Below are 23,614 nucleotides of genomic sequence, written 5' to 3' on the forward strand. Positions count from 1 at the left end.
ATTGAGCCCTGTGTCAGCAGGTCCTTCTTGAGGGGAATCTCCCACGGAGGGCCTTATATAGTGTCTGAGAACCATACTCGGGCCGGCCACAATGGGGCTACCAGTAGTAGACTGATCCCGTCACGACGGACCCACTCTAGAACTCCCGGGAGCAGAGCGATCGGGGGAAATGCATACAGACGCAGCCTCGGCCACGTCTGCACCATAGCATCCAACCCCAGTGGGGCTGGATGAGAGAGGGAGAACCACAGTGGACAGTGGGTCATCTCTCGAGACGCGAATAGGTCCACTTCCACTGGGCCGAACCTCGAGATATTGACTCCACCACCTCAGGGTGGAGTCTCCATTCCCCGGGCCTCAGCCCTTGTCTCGACAGAATATCTGTGAGAGAGGCATCTGTCGAAACGGTTTTCCGGCGACATGACGCTCCCAACACTGGACCTTGGGACAGAAACCAAGATTTTTTTCACATAGATAGAGAACGAAGGCATCTGCGCGTAATCCTGATCGTGCGGAACGGGTCCCCCCTTGGGGAGAACTCCTTGGTTTTTAACCACCACTGGAGGGCCCTCATGTGCAGCAGGCCAATTGAAATAATGTTGGATGCTGCTGCCATGAGCCCTAACACTCTTTGAAAATGTTTCACAGTAATAGCCTGGCCTAGCTTTATCCTGGACACTGTGGCCAGAATGGAATCGATTTGTGCAGGAGACAATTGTGCCCACATTGTGACCGAGTCCCACACAACTCCCAGGAACGTGGTTCTCTGGGCTGGTGTCAACATGCTCTTTTTCGTGTTGAGTCTCAACCCCAGGCTTTGAATGTGGGCGAGGACGACATCTCGATGCCGAACCGCCAGCTCTTGTGACTGAGCCAGAATCAGCCAGTCGTTGACATAATTGAGCACACTGATGCCCTGGAGCCTCAGTGGTGCTAGAGCTACATCCATACATTTGGTAAATGTGCGAGGGGAGAGAGCTAGGCCGAACGGAAGAACCCGATATTGGCACGCTTCACCCCTGAAAGCGAACCTCAGGAACTTTCTGTGAGATGGAAGGATGGAAATGTGGAAGTACTGTATGCGTCCTTTAAATCTATCGTGACAAACCAATCCTCGGATTGAAAATCGACTCACAATGATGGGAATAGTGAGCATCTTGAACCTGAATCTCCTCAGAGAGCGATTCAAGTGTCGGAGATCTATTATTCGACACAACCCCCCATCCTTTTTGGGAACTATAAAGTAGCGGCTGTAAAACCCGGACTCCCTGTCCGGTGGAGGAATACGTTCTATAGCCTCTTTAACCAGCAGGGAGTTTACTTCCTGTTCCAATACCCGACCCTGCACTGGGTCGACTACAGTCCAGACCACCCCGTTGAACCTTGAACTGCAACCTGTACCCCTTTTGAATGGTGCGCAGGGCCCAAGGAGAAATATTTGTGAGATTTTTCCATGCATCAAAATATTCTACCAAAGGAACCAGGCTCTCCAGCCTGGCTTCGGGTATCAATCGGGATTCGTTCTCAACCCCCTGAAGCGGATCTCCGGCAGGGTTCGACCGAAAACGATTCTCGATGGGCAGACTCGATTGCTGCCTGGCCGCAAGCCTGTGGGGTGGACAGTGCAGCGCGCGTTCGCTGGAAACCGATGCGTCCCGAAGCGCACTTGGTGGCGGGAAGTCCTTTTGTAGCTTCCGCTTATGCCGTCACAGATTACGTCATGACGCAAGACCAATCAGGATTGGTCTAGTTTCATTCATGCTTCAGAGACGCTACGCTGAGGGGCGTTCCCCCAAAGTATCATTCGACGCAGTTCAAGTTCCTTCTAAAGGGAACGTCTCAGTTACTTATGTAACCCTCGTTCCCTGAGTAGGGAACTGAGATGTTACGTCGGATGACGACGAATGGGGTTTCGCTTAGAACTTCGAGTATTAAAAAACGAGCAAATGGCAATGAAATGTCATGGGTCTGCGGAATTTGCATAGCGTAACTCCGCCCCACCTCGTGGGTATAAAAGGAGGAAGCCGGCAACATGCAGACATGTTTCTTCGCTGAGGAGCCAAGACTGAGCTCAGGCGATCCCCGCGGTACAGCGGAAAGTGGCAGGCAGACGTAACGTCTCCGTTCCCTACTCAGGGAAAGAGGGTTACATACGTAACCGAGACGTTCCCTTTCGTTGTCACTCCGAGTTACGTCGGATGACGACGAATGGGGTTACCAGTGTAATCGCGCCACCTTCTCGGCTGTCTTCCAGTGCCCTGCGTAAATCTGAGATCCTTGTCGTGAGACTGGCACGGACGAAGGACTCCTATTTAGCACAGGAATACCAAGGTACACTGGGGAGCATATCCCATAGCTTAGAGGAAATATGCAATTATTGCCAACCCAGAGAGGGGGGGGGGGTGGGGGGGACTTAGAGAATACACATATGACCCGGAGTGATGCATATGGAGAACACTGGGGTTTCCAGCCGCAGGTTGAATATTTCAACCCCAGGGGTGGCAAAGTGGCTTGCCAAGGGAAAGACACATGCTCAGAGAGGCTTACAGTGGAAATACATGTGGGGGTCGCTCAGAGGAGGGACCATGCACACGGGAGGCACCTAGCCGACGCGCAGGCAATAGACACTGGCGCCGACGTCAGGAGTGCTGGAGGAACTCAGGGCTTTCGGAGAAGCTCACCTGGGGAGAAATCGCACGTATCCAGTCCGTGGAGTGGAATGGCGAGCAAGCGAAGACACCTGAGCGGGTCCAGTACTAGCTGGTTGAAGCGAGTACATGAGAGGACGCTGGCTCCACTCGGAGATTGTAGAATCTGTTGAATGTGTTAGGTGTCGCCCAGCCTGCAGCTCTGCAGATGTCTGTTAGCGAGGCGCCCAAGAGGACGCCACACTCCGGGTGGAGTGGGCAGTCACACCAAGGGGGCACGGTCGACCTTTCTGCTGGTATGCCAAAGCGGAGAGCGCGTACTGGACAGAGCAGTGCCAAGGCTGGGTCTGCCTCCTCCAGGGGCAGCGCTTACAGGTTCACCACCTGGTCCCGGAAGGGAGTGGTAGGAACCTTGGGCACATATCCAAGCCGGGGTCTCAGGTTCACGTGAGAGTAAGCCTTGTCAACGGATAATGCGTGCAGGTCCACTACCCTCTTGATGGAGGCCAATGCAACCAGGAGCGCTGTCTTCATAGACAGGAACGTAAGCTCCACTGATTGCAAAGGCTCAAAGGAAGCACTCTGCAGGGCAGTTAGAACCACTGAGAGGTCCCAGGAGGGAACGAGAGGAGGGCGAGGCGGATTTAGTCTCCTCGCTCCTCTCAGGAACCTGATGATCAGGTCGTGCTTCCCAAGAGACTTACCTTCGACCGGGTCATGGTGTGCGGCAATAGCGGCAACATAGAATTTCAGGCTGGAGGGAGACAGCCTTCGCTCCAACCCATCTTGAAGGAAGGAAAGCACGACACTAATCGAACATCTCCGGGGGTCTTCTCGGTGAGAAGAGCACCAGTTGACGAAGAGGTTCCACTTCAACGCATAGACGTGTCTAGTGGACGACGCTCTAGCGAAAGTGATGGTAGCCGCCACCGCTGGTGGTAGGGTACTTAAACCTGCCTCGTCCCATCCAGGAGCCACACGTGGAGGTTCCAAAGATCGGGACCAGGGTACCATAGGGTGCCCTGTTCCTGAGAAAGGAGGTCGTTCCTCAGGGGAATCGGCCAGGGAGGTGCTGTCGCGAGGAGTACTAGTTCGGAATACCAGGTCCGGGCGGGCCAGTACGGCGCGACCAGAATGACCTGCTCCTCGTCCTCCCTGACCTTGCGCAGGGTCTGCGCAAGAAGGCTCACTGGGGGAAACGCATATTTGCGGCCCCGTGGCCCGCTATGAGCCAGTGCTTCTGTGCCGAGCGTGTCCTCGGTCAGGGGATAAAACAGGGCGCAATGGGTCGAGTCGTGAGACCCAAACAGATCTATCTGTGCGTCCCCAAACTGGTCCCAAATCAGTTGAACTGACTGGGGATGGAGTCGCCAATCTCCCGGGAGGGGCTGAAGCCGTTAGAGCTCATCGGCTGCACAGTTCAGGGCTCCAGGGATATAAATGGCATGAAGCGACCTCAGATGCTTCTGACTCCATATGAAGAGGTGGCGGGCGAGTTGCGACATACGGCGGGAGCGTAGACCACCTTGATGGTTGATGTACGCTACAGTGGCGGTATTGTCTGGACCGACTAGTATGTGTTGGTTCTTGAGCACGGCCCGGAAGCGGCGCAAAGCAAGACGTACAGCCAGCAACAGCGCGTCCATTGCACATGGCACCCCAGCCCGTGGAGGAGGCATCTGTCGTTACAACAACATACCGCGAAGCTCGTTCCAGGGGCACTCCGGCCCGTAGAAAACTGAGGTTCGACCACGGGGTGAAGGTCTGACGGCAGGTCGAAGTAACTGTTACTCGGAGGGTGCCGTGTTACCATGGTCCTTCCTCAGGGGAATCGGCCAGGGAGGTGCTGTCGCGAGGAGTACTAGTTCGGAATACCAGGTCCGGGCGGGCCAGTACGGCGCGACCAGAATGACCTGCTCCTCGTCCTCCCTGACCTTGCGCAGGGTCTGCGCAAGAAGGCTCACTGGGGGAAACGCATATTTGCGGCCCCGTGGCCCGCTATGCGCCAGTGCTTCTGTGCCGAGCGTGTCCTCGGTCAGGGGATAAAACAGGGCGCAATGGGTCGAGTCGTGAGACCCAAACAGATCTATCTGTGCGTCCCCAAACTGGTCCCAAATCAGTTGAACTGACTGGGGATGGAGTCGCCAATCTCCCGGGAGGGGCTGAAGCCGTTAGAGCTCATCGGCTGCACAGTTCAGGGCTCCAGGGATATAAATGGCATGAAGCGACCTCAGATGCTTCTGACTCCATATGAGGAGGTGGCGGGCGAGTTGCGACATACGGCGGGAGCGTAGACCACCTTGATGGTTGATGTACGCTACAGTGGCGGTATTGTCTGGACCGACTAGTACGTGTTGGTTCTTGAGCACGGCCCGGAAGCGGCGCAAAGCAAGACGTACAGCCAGCAACAGCACGTCCATTGCACATGGCACCCCAGCCCGTGGAGGAGGCATCTGTCGTTACAACAACATACCGCGAAGCTCGTTCCAGGGGCACTCCGGCCCGTAGAAAACTGAGGTTCGACCACGGGGTGAAGGTCTGACGGCAGGTCGAAGTAACTGTTACCCGGAGGGTGCCGTGTTGCCATGCCCACCTCGGGACTCGGTCGCGAAGCCAAAGCTCAAGGGGTCTCATATGAAGCAATCCGAGTGGCGTTGCCGCGGCTGCAGATGCCATATGCCCCAGGAGCCTCTGAAAAAGTGTCAGTGGAACCGCACTCTTGCCCTCGAACTGTCTCAGGCAAGTCAGCAGTGACTGCGCGCGCTCGCTCGTAAGCTGCGAGCATGGCGACCGAGCCGATATCCATACCGAGAAAAGAGATCCTCTGCACGGGGCAAAGTTTGCTCATTTCCCAGTTGACCCGAAGGCCCAGACGAGCTAGGTGCTGGAGCACTAGGTCCCTGTGTTCGCAAACCTGGTCTCGAGAATGAGCTAAGATCAGCCAGTTGTCGATATAGTTCAGGATGCGAACCCCGTGTTCCCGAAGGGGAACAAGGGCTGCCTCGACGACCTTCGTGAAGACGCGAGGAGACAGGGCTAGCCTGAAAGGGAGAACCGCGTACTGGTATGCCTGCCCCTCGGAAGCAAACCGTAGGAACGGTCTGTGTCGAGGGAGAATGGAGACATGGAAGTAGGCGTCCTTCAGGTCGATTGCTGCAAACCAATCCTGGGGCCGCATACATTCGAAAATGCGTTTGGGAGTGAGCATCTTGAACGGCAGCCTGTGAAGGGAACGGTTCAGCCGGCGCAGGTCCAGGATTGGCCGTAACCCACCGGTTTTCTTTGCGACAATGAAGTACGGGCTATAGAAGCCGGTCCTCATCTCGGCCGGAGGGACGGTCTCGATCGCACCCTTCGCCAGGAGGCTAGCGATCTCTGCTCTCATGATAGGGGCGTTGCCACCGACCAAAGTGGAGCGGACTCCCCTGAAGCGGGGAGGAGACCGCGCGAACTGAATCGCGTAGCCGAGCCTGATCGTCCGTGCGACCCAGCGGGACAGGTGGGGAAGCTCTAGCCAGGCTCCCAAGAACTGTACCAGAGGGGTCATACGAACCACAGACTTCCCACCGGTGGTGCAGCAGGGCGGAAATGACTGGCCCAGACGGGTACGGCATAGCGGCCCGGTGTGGGGTCACAGTCATTAACCGCGCCCTGACAGAGGAGACCAGGGAAGGATGAACGTTCCACGGGGGTCTGCTCTGCCAGGGGGCTGGCGACAGAGGCAGATGAGAACGGCACGGTCCGGGGACGGCGCGCACTGTCAACCGGCTCTGGGACAGAGGAGGACGAGGGGTGCACGGCTCGGGGGTGGTGCACCGTGTCGTCCGAGAACTCTGTGTGCTCAGGGATGGAAATGTCACTTCTTTCTTTAACCACATTAGGGTGCTGCCCACCCGTGGGTGAGCAGCGGGGAGTGGAGAACAAAAGATTCTGCTACCATCCTCCTGCTACCATCTCCAGTGGTCCTGCTACCATCTCCTGTGAAGTAACTTTCAACATCCCTGAGCAGCCCGTCTCAGGAGCGCCGCTTGGCCCGGCGTTTAGCCGGGGTGGGGCTCAAGAGGGCTGGGGCGCGTTCTTACGGCTTCCTCCGCGACCGGGCCCGGGTGGAGGCTGCTGCTTGGGCCGGGCGGGAGGGGCGGGAGCCGCAGGAGGGCGCCCTCGGCGGCGAACAGACTGAAGGTTCTGCCCGGTCGGCTGGGTGGAGACAGCAGCGGGCCGTCGGGGCATAATATGCTTAATAGCCTCAGTCTGTTTCTGGGCGGTGGAGAACTGTTGGGCGAAATCCTCCACCGCACCGCCGAATAGGCCGGCCTTGGACATAGGGGTGTCGAGCAGGCGGGACCGCTCAGCATCCCGCATGTCAGCCAGGTTCAGCCATAGATGTCCCTCCTGGACAACAGCTGTGGACATCACCAGACCCAGGGAGTGTGCGGTCACCTTCGTCGCCAAGAGGGCGAGGTCGGTGCCGGTCGCAGCTCATCAAAGAGTCCTGGGTCCATCCTACCCTCGTGCATGTCCCTTAGCATCTGGGCCTGATAGACCTGCAGAGTGGCCATGGCATGCAAAGAGGCAGCCACCTGTCCCACTGCTCTGTAGGACTTCGGTATTAGGGTAGACGAAAACCTACAGGCTTTGGATGGGTGCTTAGGCTCGCCGCGAGAAGAAGCACTCTGAGGACACAGCTGCATCGCAACAGAGCGTTCAACCGGGGGGAGCCCAGTGTACCCACGGGCAGCTGCCCCATCGAGGGGAGGAAAGACGGATGAAACCAGCGAGCTTTCGCGGGAAGACATGGGAGTCTTCCAGGACTTCGAGATTTCATCATGCACGTCCGGGAAGAAAGGTATTGGGGCAGGCTGAGGATGGGAAGCCGCAGCTGCACCCAAAAACCAATCGTCCAGCCGCGAGCGCACAGGACAAGGTGGAGGGGTCCACTCTAAACCAATGCTCGCGGCCGCCCGGGAAAGCATGGCCGTCATCTCTGGATCAGACTGAGCCACAGCCGTATTCACACCCGAAGGTGGCAGCTGTGACGAGTCGTCACTTCCAGATGAATCAGACCCGCCTTGTGATGCTGCGATTGACATCACGTCTTCCTCTGGAGCGCCAAAGGAAACCCGCGGGACCTCAAACGACGGTCCCGCGGGAATCCCCTGAACACTCGCAGGTTGCAAAACTGGTGAAGGTGCTGTGGGGCACGGACAAATAGTCGGCGCTTTGTTCCACACAGTCACCCTCAGATCACCCTGGCCACCAGCCGAAGTAGAGCCTCTCGAGGAGGCGCTAGATTGGGGTGTGGATGAGGGGACTCTCACTCTTGCGAGATCATTGAGTCTCGCTGGCAAACCACGCTCAGATAGGCAGGAAGTGTGCACTCGCCGGGAGATCGCCGTCACACCAACACTGGAGAGTTGCTCGTCGTCTCGTAAGAAGCTGACAATCAGAGATAGCTAAGGGAGTGAAGAATTACACTTGGCTCCGAAGCGAAAACATATCTGCGTGTTGCCGGCTTCCTCCTTTTATACCCACGAGGTGGGGCGGAGTTACGCTATGCAAATTCCGCAGACCCATGGCATTTCTTTGCCATTGGCTCGTTTTGTAATACTCTAAGTTGATAGGCTTTCTAAGCGAACCCCCATGCGTCGTCATCCGACGTAACTCGGAGTGACAACAAAAGGGAACCGAGGTTACGTTAGTAACCGAGAGCGTTTTCTGGCATAAACGTGGTGGTGGTTCAAGAGAATCCGTGTATCATGCGTTCAGTCATTTTTTGATTTAATATTAAAAGTAGAAAATTTAGAAAACAGCTTGAATATTAGTTCCCTTTCGAGGGATCTCGGACTGCGTCGAATGACACTTTGGGGGGAACGCCCCTCAGCGTAGTGTCTCTGAAGCATGAATGAAACTAAGCCAATCTCTGATTGGTGTTGCGTCATGACGTAATGAGTGACGGCATACAAGCGGAAGCTATAAAGGACGCCGGCACACGCGAGATGTCAGCTTTCTGTTCTTCAGCAAGCGCTCTCTGTTGACTGATCCCTGCCCTCGTTATATTACGGGTGGGGACACACATCGTTTGTGCACTCATTGTTTGGGAGTGCAGCACGCGCGGGCAGCTCTCGAGGGGGCTGCTTGCGAGGATTGTGATAAGCTTCCAATCCGTGTGCTGCGCTCCCGCCTGGCCATTTTCAATGAGGATGGTCAGGCTCGCGAGCCTCATGGTGCGGGACCCGCGTTTGCTGAGGCAGCGCGGCAACACTCTTCATGGGGCTCGCAAATGGATCTGACAAGGGATCTCGAGACTGCCGAGGCACATTCTCGGGATTCCTCTGTCAGTTCTGATGTTCATCCACCTCGCGCGGAAGCCCGCCCCGCGGCTTCTTCCGCACGAGTGGAGGACCCGATGTTTGAGCTGTCTGCTTCCGAGGAAGTAGACGTGCTCAGCATCGAGGGCGGAGATTTTGGGGATGACTCGCCACCCCATGTCCCCGCATATGAGGAGCTGGTAGAGGTTGTCTCTCGTGCTGTGGCCCGTCTTAATATCACTTGGCCACATGAGAGGCAGGAAGCGCTCGTGAAAAGCAAATTAGACGAGCGCTTCCTGCAGCACAGAGAGCAACTGCAACACCGGGGCTTGCCTTTCTTTCCCGATTTACACAACGAGTTGTGTAAATCGTGGAATAAACCACATTCCTCGCGCGTGTCCAACCCCCCTGTCCTTAATTATAGTAATATTTTGGGTAGCGAGAGAAAGGTTATGGGACGATGCCAAAGGTGGAACAACCATTAGCCACCTATTTATCACCTGAATCGGCATCGTCCCTAAAAGCCCCGGTGCTGCCCACTAAGCCGTGTAGGGATACATCTTCCTTGGTGGGCAGGGCTTATATGGCTGCGGGTCGGGCTGGTGCTTGTTTACACACTATGGCAGTGTTACAAGCTTACCAGGCCGACCTTCTTAAAGATATTGATGAGGGCGAGGGACCAACTCCACAAGATGTAGCAGAGTTGAGGAAGGCTGCAGATTTATCTCTCCGAGCCACCAAGGAGACGGCCCGTGCCATCGGCCGCTCTATGGCAGCTATGGTGGTCTCGGAGAGACATTTATGGTTAAATCTGTCGGGGATCAAGGAAAAGGACAGGGCTTTTCTCCTTGATGCCCCGATTTCACCTTCTGGCCTGTTCGGCGACGCCGTAAATACAGTCGTCGACAGGTTTCAGTAGGTGAAAAAGCAATCTGCAGCCTTCAAGCAGTACCTCCCTCGCCGCTCCAAATCTAAGAAGCCTGCCCCCAGTGGGCAGCCGCAGCCAGCTACCAGCTCCTCCGCCTATAGACAGGCGCAGAAAGAGAGCGTTGCGTCTAGAGACCCTCCTCAAGGAGCCTGGGGGCATAGACGACGCTCTCAGGCGAAGCCTCAGCAGCAGCAGGGCGACCTGAGGGCCGTCCTGCAGGCTAAAAAGGCTTCGTCCAAGAGGTCCTAGCCAGCCTAGGCCCTCTGCGGGCAGCCCCACCCGTGGCGGAGCGATCGAGGTCGCCTCCTCCGCGGAGCGATCGATGTCGACTTCCCGCCGCCAAGTGCGCTTCGGGACGCATCGGTTTCCAGCGAACGCGCGCTGCACTGTCCGCCCCACAGGCTTGCGGCCAGGCAGCAATCGCGTCCGCCCATCGAGAATCGTTTTCGGTCGAACCCTGCCGGGCATCCGCTTCAGGGGGTCGAGAACGAATTTCGATTGGTACCCGAAGCCAGGCTCGAGAGCCTGGTTCCTTCGGTAAAATATTTCGATGCATGGAAAAATCTCACGAATATTTCGTCTTGGGCCCTGCGCACCATTCAAAAGGGGTACAGGCTGCAGTTCGGTTTACGCCCACCAAAGTTCAACGGGGTGGTCTGGACTGCAGTCGACCCAGTGCAGGGTCGGGTATTGGAACAGGAAGTAAACTCCCTGCTGGTAAAGGAGGCTATAGAACGTATTCCTCCACCGGACAGGGAGTCCGTGTTTTACAGCCGCTACTTTATAGTTCCCAAAAAGGATGGGGGGTTGCGTCCAATAATAGATCTCAGACACTTGAATCGTTCTCTGAGGAGATTCAGGTTCAAGATTCTCACTATTCCCATCATTGTGAGTCAAGTTCAATCCGAGGATTGGTTTGTCACGATAAATCTAAAGGACGCATACTTCCACATATCCATCCTTCCATCTCACAGGAAGTTCCCGAGGTTCGCTTTCGGGGGCGAAGCGTACCAATATCGGGTTCTTCCGTTCGGCCTATTTCTCTCCCCACGCACATTTACACAAATGTATGGATGCAACTCTCGCACCGCTGAGGCTCCAGGGCATCAGGGTGCTCAATTATATCGACGACTGGCTGATTCTGGCCCAGTCACAACAGCTGGCGGTTCGGCATCGAGATGTCGTCCTCGCCCACATTCAAAGCCTGGGGTTGAGACTCAACACGAAAAAGAGCGTGTTGACACCAGCCCAGAGAACCACGTTCCTGGGAGTGGTGTGGGATTCGGTCACGATGCGGGCACGATTGTCTCCTGCACGAATCGAGTCCATTCTGGCCACAGTGTCCAGAATAAAGCTAGGCCAAGCCATTACTGTGAAACATTTTCAAAGAGTGTTGGGGCTCATGGCAGCAGCGTCCAACATTATTCCATTTGGCCTGCTGCACATGAGGGCCCTCCGGTGGTGGTTGAAAACCAAGGGGTTCTCCCCGAGGGGGAACCCGTTCCGCATGATCAGGGTTACGCGCAGATGCCTTCGTTCCCTATCTATGTGGAAAAAAGCTTGGTTTCTTTCCCAAGGTCCAGTGTTGGGAGCGTCATGTCGCCGGAAAACCGGTTCGACAGACGCCTCCCTCACGGGCTGGGGCGCGGTCATGGACGGCCCCTTTACGTCAGGCCTATGGCAGGACCATCATTCCTCCTGGCACATAAACTGCCTGGAGATGTTGGCGGTGCACCGAGCTCTGAGGAGCTTCCTGCCGGACCTCAAAGGTCATCATGTCCTTGTGAGGTCAGCCAATATGTCGGTTGTGGCCTATATAAACCATCAGGGGGGTCTGAGGTCTCGCCCTCTATGCAGACTGGCGCATAAGATCCTCCTGTGGTCCCAGGGGAAGCTGTTATCTCTAAGAGCAACATACATCCCAGGGAGTCAAAATCAGAGAGCAGACATCCTGTCGAGACAGGGGCTGAGGCCCGGGGAATGGAGACTCCACCCCGAGGTGGTGGAGTCAATATCTCAGAGGTTCGGCCCAGTGGAGGTGGACCTATTCGCGTCTCGAGAGACGACCCACTGTCCACTGTGGTTTTCCCTTACTCATCCAGCCCCATTGGGGTTGGATGCCATGGTGCAGACGTGGCCGAGGCTGCGTCTGTATGCATTTCCCCCGATCGCTCTGCTCCCGGGAGTTCTAGAGAGGGTCCGTCGCGACGGGATCAGTCTACTGCTGGTAGCCCCGTTGTGGCCGGCCCGAGTATGGTTCTCAGACATTGTATCACTCCTAGATGGCCCTCCGTGGGAGATTCCCCTCAGGAGGGACTTGCTGACACAGGCAGAGGGCTCAATATTTCACCCTCGGCCCGAGCTATGGAAGCTTTTGGTCTGGCCCCTGAGGGGGCACAGTACCTAGAGGCCGGCCTATCAGCTGGAGTAGTGGAGACCATACTCAGCTCTAGAGCTCCCTCCACGAGGAAATTGTACGGCTTAAAGTGGAATGTCTTCACCAATTGGTGTAGAGGGCGTGAGGTGGATCCAGTTAACTGCCCAGTGGCTTCAGTTCTGGAGTTCCTCCAAGATCGCTTTTCAGCTGGTCTTACCCCGTTCAAACTCAAGGTGTACGTGGCTGCCATTGCGGCTTTCCACGCTCCTCTGGGTGATGGGCCTCTGGGGAGACAGCAGTTGGTCGTACGTTTCCTCCGTGGGGCTTGGAGGATGAGACCTGCGGCTCGTTCCAGGGTTCCCACATGGGACCTGGCAGTGGTTCTCGAAGGGCTGGCCGAGGCCCCCTTCGAACCACTGGAGTCGGCTGAGGCCAAGAACCTTTCCCTGAAGGTGGTTTTTCTGTTGGCCATTACTTCTCTGAGGAGGGGAGGAGATCTCCAGGTGCTCTCTATATCTAACGGGTGCCTGGAGTTTGCTCCAGGCGACATTAAAGCCATCCTACATCCTAGGCCGGGCTATTTGCCTAAGGTGCCATCTAATGCGGCACGGCCTACGGTTCTGCAGGCTTTTCATCCTCCACCTCACGTGACGGCGGATGAGGAGAGACTTCATCTGCTCTGCCCTGTCAGACCGGAAGGATAGACTGTCATTTCAGTTCTTTAGCGGCTGTGATTAATAGTATTTTTAATACTATTATTAAAATCCTTCCGTTTTTTTTCGGAACCTTCCGGAAATTACTATCCTTCCGGTCTGTATTTTCACAACGATCCTGCGTATAATGAACGGCATGTTTTAAAATCTTCCCTGTCTACTGACATTTGTTAAGACATCTGCTTTAAACATTACAATACTCATGATAACTTTCGTTAACTTTACATTAAGTTAATCCACTTTAAAAGCTAATTTGGACAGCAATGCCATAGAAATGAGCGACCGCAAAAACGGAAGTTCAAAGACAATATTCTAAAGATGGCGGCGCCCTTGTTTCTCTGGCGCATAAGGTCTATACTTTCTGTATGAACGTCCGCGTTGCGTATGCAACCCACCGTTCCCTGAAGGAGGGAACGGAGGACGTAGTCGACGGTCGACTGAATGGGGATCTCGCTAGAGAGCCTATCCTCTTCGAGTACTATTGAACGAGCCAATGTAATTGGCGTTCGTGATTCGCATCACACACTCCGCCCCCGCGGCGCGGGTATAAATACGGAAGTGGATGCACGCACTAGTTGCTTTTCGCTGAGGAGCCGAGAGTAACCCGGGGTCAGCGGTGGTCCAGCGGTAGTGGCAAGGGGACTACGTCCTCCGTTCCCTCCTTCAGAGAACGGTGGGTTGAATACGCAACCAGGACGTTCCCTTTCAGTCGATAACTTCAGACGTAGTCGACTGAATGGGGATAACCTTTGAAAATGCCACTAACGCTGCCACCTTTCAGTGCCTAAACCAAAGCCTCCTGATGCCCCCGCAAATTTAAGGCGGGGAAGGGCTTAGGCCAGGGAAGTCACTGCTGTTCCTACAGGACCACTGGGAAAGCGTTCCCCGTACATTGGAAGGAAGGGACGCTGCGGAAGCCACATCCAACCCAGAGAGAGGTAACGTGGAGAATACACATATGAACTGGGCGGAAACCAGGCAGTCTAACATATGGAATGTCACTGGGGTGGCTCCAGCCTAAGACGGGGGAGACACACCGGACAGTGACGGCAGAGAGACTCTGCCGAGGGAAGACACGGGCTCGCCGCAGGGAGCCGTATCGTGGAAGAATACACATATGGGGTCGCCGTAGGGACCGCAACATTTGGACCCAGCCTAACACAGGTTCCACATTGCTTACGAGTGGTAGGCCTAGCACCAGACGTTCCGCACGTCCGACGTCGGAGGGGTGTGGAGGAACTCAACAGGGTTCAATTTTAAGGGAACTCAACTGGAGTAGAAGGCGCACGTATCCAGTCCATTGGAGGGGAATGGCGCAGCAAGCCGACACTTGAACCGGGCTCACGGTGAAGCTGGCTTCATGAGAAGGGAGCCCACGGGAAGCAGCGGTTCAACTAGGTGTCGTCCAGCCCCCAACTCTAGAATCTGTTTAGCAAAGCATATCGTCAACGCCCAGGCGGAGCACTTTACACTCATCATAGAGGAGCTCAACACCTAAGTGGACATGTTGCATCTCGGATTTTTACCGAAATGAAGGCAAGCACTAAGTGCAACTTTGCATGAAAACAGCCTTCCCTCTCTGCTGAGTTCCAACAGATATTTGTAGAGCTGGTCTGAGTTCTATGGCTTGCATTCTGTACACGTCCAAGCGAACGGACAGAGAAGCCAGGGCTGGATCTGCCTCCTCCAGGGCAGCGCTTGCAGGCTCACCACCTGCTCCTATTACGGGAGAGGTAGGAACCTTGAGAGTTAGCCGGCCCAGACTCCAGGCACAATACGTTGCCCGAAAGCGAGCAAGTCCCTACCCTCTAGTAGAGACCACGCGAGCAGGAGAACTGATATAACAGAATTTTTAACTCACTGCCTGCAGTGGCTCAGGGGCGGTCTCTGCAGTGCAGTCGCACCAGGGACAAGGCCCAAGAGGATAAAGAGGGACGCAAGGATTTACAAGACCTTGCTCCTCAGGAACCTGACGATCAGAACGTGCTTCTGCACACTTCTGCAACACGATGAGCGTCGTTTAAACACCGAGGCAACATAATTTTGAGGGTGAAGGAAAACAGCCTACTGCAACCCATTTTGCAGGAAAGAGAGCACTGAAGTGATCGAAAGCTTTCAGGATCTCCTCTGGAGAGAAGACGCACTCAACGACTAGGTTCCACTTCTAAAGGCGTAAGCACGCTACCCATTTCTGGGGGTGCTCGCAGAAGTGATGGTAACTATCACATGTCCCTGTGATAGCCACCTGAACCTCCGCGTTCAGATGTAAGACCGCCCGGAATCTCCGGGGGAAGAACGCGGTTGCCATCGTGCCCCGTCCCTGAAAGATTTTTTGGGGAAGTCAGGAAGGCTGTCGATGGGAACCAGGTCTAGTTTGGCCGATAAGGGGCAACTATGAAGACCTGTTCCTCTCCTGACTTGGCACGTAGGTGCAAGCGACGGGCGCAAAAAGACAGGAGCATTGCTCAACACAACATGTGAAGATCACTGGGCTTCAGGTGCATTTTCTGCTCAGCACTTGAGTGTGATAAGTTCACTGAGCTTCAGGAGCATTCCTGCTCAACACCTGAGTGTGATAAACTCACTGAGCTTTAGGAGCATTTCTGCTCAACACTTGAGTGCTAAGAACTTCACTGAGCACCAGGAGCATTTCTGCTCAGCACTGCGTGTGATGAATTCACTGAGCTACAGGAACATTTCTGCTCAACACCTGAGTGTGATGAACTCACTGAGCTACAGGAGCATTGCTGCTCAACACCTGAGTGCGATGAACTTCATGTTGAGCAGAAATGCTCCTGAAACTCAGTGAAGTTCATCGCACTCAGGTGTTGAGCAGCAATGCTCCTGTAGCTCAGTGAGTTCATCACACTCAGGTGTTGAGCAGAAATGTTCCTGTAGCTCAGTGAATTCATCACACGCAGTGCTGAGCAGAAATGCTCCTGGTGCTCAGTGAAGTTCTTCGCACTCAAGTGTTGAGCAGAAATGCTCCTGAAACTCAGTGAAGTGTGATGAATTCACTGACTTGAGCAGCCGCAAGGCGACCATGAGTCACAGTCGCTTTTAGAAGGCTCACTGGGGTTAAACGCATTTCTGCGGGCCCCTGGGGCAGCTGAGAGGCAGTGTTTGTCCAAGGGTAGTCCGCTTGGTTTGTACAAACACTGGCAGGAAGACGAAACCGGAGGGGCAACTGAGCGGCCCCGGAATTGTCATGACCCAGCTGGACCCAGGGGATGGAGTCTCCACCTGCCCTGGCTATAACTGTCGTGAGACTCGATGGCGGCACGATTGAGTAGAGCGGGAAGAGTGGAACAAAGCGTCCTCAGAAGCTTCTGACTCCAAGGAGGAGGTGACGGGTGAGTTGTGACATGCAAGGGAAGCTTGCATAACGGTCGCAATGTCTAACAACACGAATGCCCGTGTAGTCGAGGGTCGCCCAGGCCCCCGTTAAAACACGCCCTTTGTACATGGCCCCTCTGTTGAAGAGGGTTTGGCAGCAGACCGGGATGAACTATAGTCACACAGGGTGAGCTGCTCTGCCACGGTCACCTCGGGACTCGATCATGAAGCTAGCGCTGAAGCGGTCACATATGGAGAAAGCCAATGGCTGCAACTACCATATAACCCAGGAGCCTCTGAAAGTTCTTTAAGTGGGACCATTTGTCACTTCAAACACCAGCTGAACACATTATCATTGGAGAGACGTGTAAGACCGAGTCCATCTCCAAAACTGAAAAAGAGATACTCAGCCCGTGGGCGAGATTACTCTCTTCCAGTTGACCTGAAGACCCAACGGGCTCTGGAGCACTCGAAGGGAAGGACACTGTACTGATACTCCACCCTTACACGCAACCCACAGGATGGCCTGCGGCGCAGAAGGCAGAGATCTGTTTTTAAGCACATGTCTTTCAGGTCGGAGCTGCAGACCAATCTTGGGCCAAGATGGTCACGACCCACCACCTAGTAGCATGAAGAACGAGTTTACAACTGGCCTTCGTACCGGCTGGAGGAGCGGCTATATCAAATCCTTCGCCAGCAGGATAAGATAAGCACGCACAAGTCAGGAGCACTGCTCAACACTCGGTGTGATGAATATCACTGAATTTTCAGGAGCACGTCTGCTCAACACCTAATGTGATGATTATCACCGACTTGAGCGGGGCAGCCGAGCCTGAGGTGGGGCAGCAAAGTAGAGAGAGTGGTGTTAGTGTGCTGTGCAACACTTACCTGTCTCCACTAGCGGCAGGGGGCGCGTGAGAAGGCGGATGCCAGGGTCCTCGAACGCACCAAGCTGCCTGCTGGCGACCAAGGGGGAGCTGAGGGTGTAAGGCTATACAGGGTCACACCCGCCAGACTGGCCTTCTTGGGACCCAGGAACAGATGAAATTGCTCTCTCTTTGAAGTGTGGTACCGCTTGCTCCGCTTTTTTTTTTTTTTTTTTTTTAGGGAGCCAGCGGCGGAACAGACACACACACAAACAAAGGCTCCACCCGGCCCTCACCCGGGGGGAGGGAGTGATCGTGCCACTCCAAGAGCATCTCATCCATCCCTGTGCAGCCCGCTCCGGAAAGCTTCCGCTGTCGCTTGCCAACTGGCTTGGCAGCGCCTGGAGCGGGCTGGGCGTCTCTACTGCGGCCGGCTCCATGCTGCGGCCTGGGTGGAGGCTGCTGCGGATGGCCAGCAGGAGCGGCGGTCATTGAACGCCCACGGCGACGAGCAGGCGGTGGAGCTGCCACCGGCGGCGGGTGGAGGCAGTAGCTGGCCACCGGGGCAGGATGTGCCGGATGACCTCCGTCTGCGCTTGAGCGGCAGAGAACTGTTGGATGCAGTTCTCCACCGCGTCGCCGACCAGCCCAACCTGGGAAATTGGGGAGACCAGGAACCGAACCTTGTCCGCATCCGCCATACCAACCAGCTGAGCCAACGAAGGCGCTACTGGACCACCAAGGTGGACATCGCCAGACCGATCACGCACGCTACGACACTCATGCCCCGGAGGGTGAGGTCGGATGCAGTGCGGTGCTCACCTATGAGCGCACGGTCTGGATTACCCTCGTGCATGCCATGGGTGCCCTAGCCTGCAGCAACGCCATGGCACGCAAGAGGAAGCGGCTTGCCCACAGGCTTTGTAAGCTCTGCCCGTCGGAACGGACGAAAACTCACAGGCCTTAGGGGGGAGACGAGGATCCCCACAAAAGGCAGCGGCCGCCGGACACAGGTGCACCTGTGTCGACAGACCGCTCCAATGGAGGGACACCTCGCAACCCTTCACCGTTCTTCCATCAAGGGTAATGAGGGGGAAAAGCTATTCAGGCAGTTTCTGGCAGAGAAAGATGCTGTTCACCACCTGATAAGCTCTCCATGCATTTCGGGAAAGAAAGGCACTGGGGCGGTGAGCTGAGTACCAGCGCGGCCCGCCCCAAGATACCAAACTCCAGATTCCAACCGAGACTGAACGGGACGCGGTGGAGGTTCCACTCGAGCCCGGCAGCCTCGGCGGCCCGTTTCAGCATAGCTGATAATTCTGGATCCGGCTCGGACAACATTGAACTCCCGGAGGGAGACAATGCAGCCGAGTCATCATCTCTAGAAGTCAGCTCACCCTCCGATGCTGCAATCGGCGTCCTGTCCTCCAGGGGAGCCCCGAGTGAAACCACTGGCCCACCCATTACAGATGGACCAGCAGACAACACAGGAGGCTCCAGTGGTTGCAGTGGAAGGAAGGAGTGAGGAGCCCACAGGGAATGGTTACCGGGCGGGACATCCAACACTATCCTCCGGTCACACATCCCACACAGCACCCGAAGGTGGGGCATGGTAATGGGGACTCGCTCTCCGCGAACGAAGGCGAGTCTCGCCCTCAACACTGCGACAGTCATGTTCCCACGGTGAAAACATGAGCTGTCCACAAAAGCTGTCTCAGCGTGCTGTAAGCCCAAACACGTGACACAACAGTTGTGACCATCAGAGAGAGACAGGGAACGACCGCACCCAGAAACGCACGGGCGGAATGACATCTTGAAAAAGACGCAAACGCACCCGTGTTGCTCTTTCAGAAAATAGGACCGTCACCAGTGCCGGAGCACACAGGGGAATGACCGCGGCAACACTGAACAGAGAACTGAAACAGTGAAGCACTCACTTTTCCGCCCTCTAACCAGCCATCAACACACACAAACATTTAGAAATTTGTTGCTGTTAAAACAGCAGTTGAGAGCTCAAAGCTCGCGATCACCGCTGCACTCGCGCTGTGGAACACCAGCACTGAGAGAGTCTTCCTGAAGAACACCGACACACTCGCTCGTTGTAGACAACAGCACTCTCAGAGACATCAAACGATCGGCTCCGAAGCGAAAGGCAACTAGTGCGTGCATCCACTTCCGTATTTATACCCTCGCCGCGGGGGCGGAGTGTGTGATGCGAATCACGCATGCCAAGTACATTGGCTCGTTCAATAGTACTCGAAGAGGATAGGCTCTCTAGCGAGATCCCTATTAAGTCGACCGTCGACTACGTCTGACGTTATCGACTGAAAGGGAACTGAATTTCTGCGTTTTGAATTTTAGAAAACTGAATTTGAAGTTCCGAATTTCTTCATCATCTTGAAAACTTGAATGTGTATTTTTGAAAACTGGTTTATAAAACTGGACATTTGCAGTCCAAAAACTGGTGGGTTACAGCTGTTTGAAAATACATGTCTACAAAATTCAGCCATAAAAACAATTAAATTTGTTAAATTTCAAATGTTCAATATTCATTTAGAGATATCAAATTCAGAATGATTTAAAATTCGACATCATTTTCAATTTTGTCAGATCATATACATGCATTGTAATGGTAAACTTAAAACAGGAGAGGGATGGATTAAGAGTGAGAACTCCTTTAATAACTATAATGAGGTTTGGAGGCACAGCCATCACCGCCGAACAGTACAGACTAAAACAGCAAGCATTTTTCACTAAAAGTCTGTTTGGTTTGCTCTTGGCAACACTGTGCTTAGATATACTAAAAACAGCTGTCTAAAATTAAAGTTGGGATTTTCTCACTGGCAGAGTCTGATTAACACCATCTCTCCAAGGTTATTATAGTTTTGCATTTTTAAATTAGTTTTTATTTCAATATAATTTTCAAATTTCATATAAATTTCAGTTTTTTTTTATTTTGTGAACACATTTCTATTTAGTTTTTATATATTTAGTTTCAGTTTTCGTAATTATAGTTTAGCAGAGCACAGTTAACAGAACACAGAAGAGAACAGAGCAGTTAAAGACATTTAATTTCAGCAAAGTTTAATGTTCTTTTTCCTGTGAGCTTTTTGTTTTTTCTATGTTTTTTTTTTGTATCGTAAAATAAAACTTGTAGCTGTAATCTAAAAATAATTTTGTGTTTAATGTTTTTTTCTTCCCTCATTTTTAAATAATATTTTTCCTTATTTTTGATGGTTTAATCAAACTTATAGGGTCATTAAAAACAAATCACTTTCGGCCACTACTATATGAAAACATCAAATAACGTACTCGGTTACTAACGTAACCTCGGTTCTCTCTAGAGAGGGAACGAGTACTGCGTAATATCTAACGCTATGGGGAAAACTCTTTTCCACGAGATATTGAAGCCAAAAATTATCCTTTAATTTTGATTAATGTAAAACGCTGTGCGGCAGCGTGCAGACATAGGCAAGACGGCTCGCGCGCCTATTGGCTGCCCTGCGGCAACAGCAGCAAGCCTATCGAGAGAGGCCCTGCGTGACGTGACATCCAATGGGGGCGCTTCGCGCCCATTTCGTCACGTCCCGCCAGAATAGGCATGGCCTTGGCCTGTAAATACACTCGACAGGCTGATACAAACTGGTTTTCATCACTGAAGCGAACCAGCGCTATTGTATGCACGGCAAGATACGCAGTACTCGTTCCCTCTCTAGAAAGAACCGAGGTTACGTTAGTAACCGAGTACGTTCTCTTACGAGAGTATCTCTCGTACTGCGTAATATCTTACGCTATGGGGAACACAATGTAAGACGCCGTGTGTACTGGGATCCCACACTAAAGTCCCAAGGGCAGTAGCCCGGGGCTCATATAGTGCATAATCACCGTAGACTCACAGAGAGTCGGAGAAGAGAGGCTACAAGCATCATTCCCCATGAAATAGCATCCCACAGGAGCTAGTTATGTTAACAGTATTTCCCGCAGACAGGGTGAATGCGTTCAGCCTGAACTAGGCAAAAGTACGGGTTATTCAACACCCATGGAGCTGTTCTATCGATCAGTGAGCGATACTCAAGCAAAACTCAGCATTCTGCGCCGGCGCAGCGGGACAGATAGTACTGAATTCTAGACCGACAGCAGCTTGGCCTGTAAGGCGGGAACCTCTAGGTTATAGAACCGTATAAATGTAGACGGCGAGGCCCAGCCCGCCGCCATACAGATATCATGCAAGGAAATCCCACTAGACCACGCCCACGAAGAGGCCACGCACCTCGTGGCGTGCGCTCTGACACCCAAAGGACACTGCAGGCCCTTAGAAGTGTAAGCCAGCGCTATGGCATCGACTATGCATCTGGATAGGCTCTGTTTTGATACGGCCAGTCCCTTGGAGCGTCCGCCAAACAAAACAAAGAGCTGCTCGGTCTGCCTGAAGACAGACGAGCGGGACACATAAGCTCTCAGCGCCCTGACGGGGCAAAGGAGATTAGCATCCGCCTCCTCATTGTTCACCGGGAGGGCGCACAGGGAAATAACCTGGGCCCTGAACGGTGTGTTGAGGGATTTTGAGCCACAAGAAATACCGTTTTGAAAGACAGGTGCTTCATGTCTGACAAATGGATTGGCTCAAATGGGGCACCTTTCAGGGCTTCCAGAACCGTAGAAAGGTCCCACATAGGGACTGAGGGAGGTCTGGGAGGATTCAGCCTCCGAGCTCCCCTGAGGAATCGCACGACTAGGTCGTTTTTCCCCAGTGACTGGCCAGACGTCAGTTTTGCAAACGCCGTTATGGCCGCCACGTATACTTTGAGCGTGGACGGGGTTCTACCCTTATCCAGCAGCTCCTGAAGGAAGGAGAGCACTTCCGTAACCCCGCAGTCTACGGGTGAAAAGCCCTGAGCTTGACACCAGGTAGAGAACACTGACCATTTCGAGGAGTAGAGCCGTCTAGTAGAAGGGGGGCCCTAGCCTGCGTGACCGTGTTTAACACTCCCTCCGGGAGGTTAGCGGGTACCCAATGATGGCCCACACATGTAGGGACCATAATTCCGGGCGAGGATGCCAAATCGAGCCCTTTGCCTGAGAGAGGAGGTCTCTCCTCACCGGTATCGGCCACGGGGCAGTGCTGGTCAGCTGTTAATAGGACTGGGAACCAAGTCTGGTTCGTCCATAGCGGAACCACGAGCAGCACTGGGAATCCATTTTCCCTGATTCGTTCCAGCACTTGAGGCAGGAGCGAGATGGGGGGAAAAGCATAGAGGGGGCGTCGGGGCCATACGTGGGCCAGCGCATCCCTGCTCTTGGAGAAAAAGTTCGGACAGTGAGCGTTTTCCTGGGACGCGAACAGGTCCACCTGCGCTCTGCCGAATGTCTCCCACAGCATTTGGATCGTCTGCGGGTGCAGCGACCATTCCCCTGCTGGGACATTGTTTCTGGACAGTCTGTCTGGTCCCAGATTCAGGTGACCAGGCACATGCGCTGCTTTCAGTGAAAGCAGGTTGTGCTGAGCCCAGTCCAGGAGGCGTTTCGTCAGCCTGTAAAGGCTTCGGGACCTGACGCCGCCCTGGTGATTTATGTACGCCACCACTGACATGTTGTCCGACCGGACTAAGACGTGGCGGCCTTTTATCTGGGGACAAAAGCGCCTTAGCGCGTTGTCTACTGCCAGCATTTCTAGACAGTTTATGTGTAGGAGCTTCTCCCGTTCTGACCACTGGCCAAAGAACGGTCTGCCCTCGAGCAGCGCTCCCCATCCCGAGGTGGAGGCGTCCGTGGACACCACCATCACACTCGAGGGAGTCCCCAGACTCACGCCTGACTGGTACCAGTCGGCTTTTTTCCAAGGTTTCAGCGCCGAGACGCATTTCCTGTCGACCCTGAGGCGAAACAGACCAGTGGCCCATGCCCCGGGCGGAACTCGCGCTTTCGGCCATAACTGCAGTGGGCGCATGCGAAGCAGGCCCAGCTGAAGTACCGAAGATGCTGAGGCCATGAGACCCAGCATTTTCCTCGAACCGTTTGAGCGGGACTATAGAGCCGCGGCGGAAGGATTTCACGGCGCGCTGAAAGTCCAGTCCCCGCTCCGGCGACAGACTTGCTGTCATAGGCAGCGAGTCTATCACTGTTCCCAGAAAATAAATTTTCTGGCTGGGAGACAGCGAACTCTTCGCCCAATTGACTGTGAGACCCAGATTCTCGAGATGCTCGAGTAATGTGGTCTTGTGTTCTATGAGCTCTGATCGTGATCGAGCTAGAATCAACCAATCGTCCAAGTAGTTCAAAATTCGCATGCCCTGAAGTCTCAGGGGTGCGAGAGCCGCGTCCATGCACTTCGTGAATATGCGGGGTGCTGGGGACAGGCCGAACGGTAGGACTGTGTATTGATATGCCTGGCCCTCGAAGGCGAATCTCAAAAATCGCCTGTGACGTGACGCAATCTGT

The sequence above is a fragment of the Siphateles boraxobius genome, unplaced genomic scaffold (genome assembly GCF_051911475.1).
Source record: "Siphateles boraxobius isolate OS27281-9 unplaced genomic scaffold, OSU_SipBor_1 46, whole genome shotgun sequence".
Lineage (NCBI taxonomy): Eukaryota > Metazoa > Chordata > Actinopteri > Cypriniformes > Leuciscidae > Siphateles > Siphateles boraxobius.